This window comes from Ovis canadensis, chromosome X (assembly GCF_042477335.2).
Source record: "Ovis canadensis isolate MfBH-ARS-UI-01 breed Bighorn chromosome X, ARS-UI_OviCan_v2, whole genome shotgun sequence".
Classification (NCBI taxonomy): Eukaryota; Metazoa; Chordata; class Mammalia; order Artiodactyla; family Bovidae; genus Ovis; species Ovis canadensis.
The window spans coordinates 65,081,678-65,087,156 of record NC_091727.1 but is presented as its reverse complement, the minus strand read 5'-3'; the positions used below and the strand labels follow the sequence as shown (position 1 = coordinate 65,087,156).

At 36.6% G+C, this 5,479-nt stretch overlaps 1 pseudogene; it reads right to left on the bottom strand.

Annotated features, from left to right (window-relative positions):
* Positions 1-1,055: 1,055 nt before the first annotated feature.
* On the bottom strand, positions 1,056-1,464 carry LOC138929940 (large ribosomal subunit protein eL33 pseudogene; annotated as a pseudogene).
* Positions 1,465-5,479: the final 4,015 nt, after the last annotated feature.

Genomic DNA, 5,479 nt, shown 5'->3' with positions numbered 1-5,479 from the left:
TACAGTATTGCTCACCAAAAGACTGAATATTTCCAACAACAATGTGTGAAAGCACATATTTCCCCATACCTCTGCCAACAATTGATATCAATCTTTTTAAACTTAAAAATCTGTAAGACAGGGAATTCCCTGGTGGTACAGTGGATAAGAATCTGCTTGCCAGTGCAGGGGACATGAATTCAATCCCTGGTCTGGGAAGATTCCACATGCTGCAGAGCCACTAAGCCCCTGCACCACAAATACTGAAGCCTGTGTGCCTAGAGCCTGTGATACCCCACAAGAGAGGCCTCCTCAATGAGAAGCCTGCACACCTCAACGAAGAATAACCTCTGCTCGTCTCAACTAGAGAAAGCCCACATGCAGCAGTGAAGGCCCAGCACAACCAAAGAATTAAAAGAATTTTTTTAAATCTGTAAGGCAAAAGGTGATGTTTTGATTTGTAGTTCTCTGATTATTAGCCAAGTTATATATATTCCTTTCATATGTTTATTATTTGCATTTCCTCTCTTCTTATTTGCTTATTATATCTTTTGCTTATGTTTCTATTGGGTTGTTTTTTCTCATTGATTTGTAGTTCTCTATTTTTTAGATATTAATTATCTGTCTTCTATATATGTTACAAACACTTCCCCGATCTACCCTTCTTTTGTATTTATTTTTTATCTCTTTAAAATAGAAACTTTAAATTTTGATGTAGTCAAATGCATCATTCTTTTCCATTATGGCTTTTTATTTTTCATCTGTTTAAGAAGGCTGTCCCTACTCCAAGGTTTTAAATATACTCACTTATATTTTCTTCTCATGTTTTTTTTTTTTAAATTAATTAATTTATTTGGCTGTGTTGAGTCTTAGCTGTGGCACATGGGACCCTCAGTTTCGCTACAGCATGCGGGATCTTTAGTTGGGGCATGCAGGATCAAGTTCCCTGACCAGGGATTGAACCCAGACCCCCTTCATTGGGAGCATAGAGTCCCAGCCACTGGACCACCAAGGAAGTCCCCTCATGTTTCTTCCTCCTTTTTATTTATATTTTTTATTTTTTTACAAATCCACACTTTTATTTATTTTCAAGAAGTTTAAATTCTCGAAGGGTACAGCATCACACGAATTCTGTGTCCAATGGCCTTAGCAGGAAGGTTGCTTCGGAATTTAGCACAAACCATGCCACTGTTTCCATGAGCTCGAGTGATCTTTCCCCAGATTACTCTGGTTTTGTTAGGTTTACCACCAGGAGTTACTGTGTTGTTCTTTGCTTTGTACACATAAGCACATCTCTTGCCTAAATAGAATTCAGTTTCATCTCGAGCATATACACCTTCAGTTTTCAGGAGAGCAGTGTGTTCCCTTTGGTTCCGTAGACCCCGTTTATAGCCAGCAAAAATTGCCTTGGACCACAGCCTTCCAGACATATTTGTCGTTTTAGAAGTCCTGTTCCCAGCAGGCCTTCACAGGGTCCAAGATGGCTGAAAGAGCTCTTCCTCCTTTTTATAAAAGCTTTATTGAGGTATGATCAATGTACAGTAAACTGTACATAAAAAATGTAGTTTGATGAGTTTTGACATATGTACATGCCCATTAAACTATCACTACAATGAACATGTCCATCACCCTCCAAATCTCCTTGATCCTTTGTTCTCATACATTTCTAAGTGTGTATGTGTGTGTATGCATGTGTGTGCTAGGATTATGTTTTCATTTTTTAATTAAGGTATAATTATGTATAGTAAAATTCACTCCTTTTAGTGTACATTTCTACATGTTTTGACAAATGCATTATAGTTGTGTAACAACCATAATAATCAAGATACAGAATAGACCCATCACTTCAAAAAATTCCCCAGTTCTCCATTATGGTCAACTCCTCCCTACTTCCTAGTACTCACTACCTATTTTCTGTCATTGCAGTTTTGTGTTTTCAAAACTGTCATATAAATTAAATCAAACAGGGACTTCCCTGGTGGTTCAATGGTTAAGACTCTGATCTTCCAGGAGGCACAGGTTGGGGGGAACTAAAATCCTGCATGCTGTACAGGATGGCTAAAAAAATTATATATATATATATATATATATATGAAATTATACAGCATATAGCCTTTTGAAATTGGCTTTTTCCAATCCATGCACAACCTTTAAAATGTTTCCATGTCGTTGCTTGTACCAGTACTTTGTTCCTTCTTATTTTGCTAAATAGATTTCAGTGTATGGATGTGCCACAGTTTGTTTTTCCATTCCCCAGTTGAGGGACATTTGGGTTGTTTCTGGTGTTTTGTGATTACAAATGCAGTCACTGTTAACATTAGCATCAGGTTTTAGTGTGAACACATATTTTCATTTTGCTTGAGTGAATGCATAGGAATGGGACTGCTAGGTTGTGTAGTCAATGTATGTTTAACTTTATAAGAACTGCCAAACTGTTTTCCAAATTGGTTATACAATTTTGTATTCCTTTCAATAATGTATGAGAGTTCCAGTTAGTTCTAGTTCCTCAGCACTTGGTAGTGTCAATTTTTTTTTTAGTTCTATTAAGTGGTGGTTTTAATTTGTATTTAATTTGTATTTGACTTAATGTATTGACCATCTTTGGTATAATGTCTGTTCAAATCTTTTGCCTATTAAAAAATTGGATTATTTATTTTCTCATTATTGAGTTTGGAGAGTTCTTATATTTTGAGTACAAGTCCTTTATCAGATATGCAGACATTTCCTCTCAATCTGTAGCTTGTCATTTCTTTCTCTTACCAGTATCTTTTGAAGAGCAGAAGTTCATAATTTTGATGAAGTTCAGTATATCAATTGAAAGTTTCACACTCACTCATTTCACATGCTAGCAAAGTAATGCTCAAAATTCTCCAAGCTAGGCTTCAACAGTACATGAACTGAGAACTCCCAGATGTTCAAGCTGGATTTAGAAAAGGCAGAGGAACCAGAGATCAAATCGCCAACATCCATTGGATCATAGAAAAAGCAGAATTCCAGAAAAACATCTACTTCTGCTTCATTGACTATGCTAAAGCCTTTGTGTGGATCACAACAAACTGTGGACTATTTGTCTCTGCTGAAGACTTGTCAACACAAACAGGGAAGTCTGGCTCAGTCTCTTATGGGATCACTAGAAAAGGTTGGTTTTCATTCCAGTCCCAAAGAAGGGCAATGCCAAAGAATGTTCAAACTACCACACAACTGCACTCATTTCACATGCTAGCAAGGCTTCCCAGGTGATGCTAGTGGTAAAGAACACATCTGCCAATGAAGGAGACTCAAGAGATGGTAAAACCAGACCACCTTACCTGCCTCCTGAGAAATCTGCATGCATATCAAGAAGCAATAGTTAGAACCAGACAAGGAACAAGGACTGGTTCCAAATTGGGAAAGGAGTACATCGAGGCTGTATATTGTCATCCTGCTTATTTAACTTATATGCAGAGTACATCATGCAAACTGCCAGGCTGGATGAAGCACAAGTTGGAATCAAGATTGCTGGGAGAAACATCAATAACCTCAGATATGCAGGTGACACCACCCTATGGCAGAAAGTGAAGAGGAGCTAAAGAGCCTTTTGATGAAGATGAAAGAAGAGAATGAAAAAGCTGGCTTAAAACACAACATTCAAAAAAACTAAGATCATGGCATCTGGTCCCATCACTTCATGGCAAGTAGATAGAGAAACAATGGAAATGGTAAGAGACTTTATTTTCTTGGGTTCCAAAATCACTGCAGATGGCAACTGCAGCCATGAAATTAAAAGATGTTTGCTCCTTGGAAGAAAGGCTATGACAAACCTAGACAGTGTATTAAAAAGCAGAGACATCACTTTGCCTACAAAGGTTGTATAGTCAAAGCTATGGTTTTTCCAGTAGTCATGTGTGGATGTGAGAACTGGACAGTAAAAAAGGATAAGTGCCAAAGAATTGAAGCCTTCAAACTGTGGTGCTGAAGACTCTTGAGAGTCCCTTGGACAGCACGGAGATCAAACCAGTCAATCCTAAAGGAATCAACCTTAAATATTCATTGGAAGGACTGATGCTATGAAGCTAAAGCTCCAATCTTTTGGCCTCCTGATGCGAAGCACCAACTCATTAGAAAAGACCCTGATACTACGTCCACTTCTGCGACAAAAATCTCTCTGTCTGCTCCTGGATTTGGCCATTTCCCAGAATTACTCTACTGAAAATGTAAAATTCCATTATTGCAGTCTTTGTCCTCTACTTTGGTTTCTCACTACCTTAATCCTTTTGTCATTTCCCTTCAAATCCATAACCCCTTCACTTTCTTTTTTTGAATTAATTAATTTTTGGTCGCACTGGATTTCTTGCTGGCTCGGGCTTTCTCTAGCTGTGGCAAGCAGGGGCTATTCTTCATTGTGATATATGGGCTTCCCATTGCGATATACTGGCTTTTCATTGTGGTGGCTTCTCTTTTTGTGGAGCACGGGCTCTAGGTGCATGAGCTCAGTAGTTGCAGCACACAGACTTAGTTGCTCTGCAACATGTGGAATCTTCCCAGACCAGGGATCAAACCTGTGTTCCCTGTATTGGCAGGAGAATTCCCATCCACTGAGCCACCAGGGAAGTCCATCCTTCACTTTATTTTTCAAAAGGTGTTCTTATTATTTTAAAATAATATGTATTATAAAAGAATGGCTTAATAACATAAACCTACAGTCTAGAGAGTTCTATCTGGTAGTTCTATCACTCTGAGATAACCTCTGTTAAGAATTTAGTGTAGGTCTTCCAGAGTTTCATCTATACACATACTTTTATATTTTTATAATAATGGACACATGTTATATTTTATATGCCATTCTGTGTTTCCTTTTTGCATAATCTATTTTGGACATTTCAGTCATTTTACACATACAGCATCAATGCATTCATTTTTTAAAATTCAAACAATTTTCTATTGAGGTGTAAATGAACATATAGTTTCAGGTATACAATATAATGATTCAATATCAGTTATTGAATTTCATATTGTGAAATGATCACCAAAATAAGTCTAGTTAACATCCATCACTATAGATAGTTATGAACTTCTTTTTCTTGTGTTGAGAACTAAGATTTACTCTCCTTTTTTAAAAAGTAGTTTTTATTGGAGTATAGTTGATTTATAATATTGTATTAGTTTCTTGTGTACAACAAAGTGATTTAGTTATATATATTCATTTATTCTTTTTCAGATTCCTTTCCCATAAAGGTTATTGTAGAGTATTGAGTATAGTTCCTTGTGTGATACAGTGTGTCTTTGTTGATTATGTTAAAAAATTTACTCTCAGAAATTTTCAAATATATAATACAGTATTATTAATTACAGTCACCATGCTTTATATTATATCCCCATGATCCCTTCTCCCATATTGCCTCCCACCTCTGGCAACCACTAATTTGTTCTCTCATATCTATGAGCTTGATTTGTCTTATTTTTTTGTTTGTTTGTTTTTAGATTTTACATACAAGTGAGATCATATGGTATTTTTTTTTCT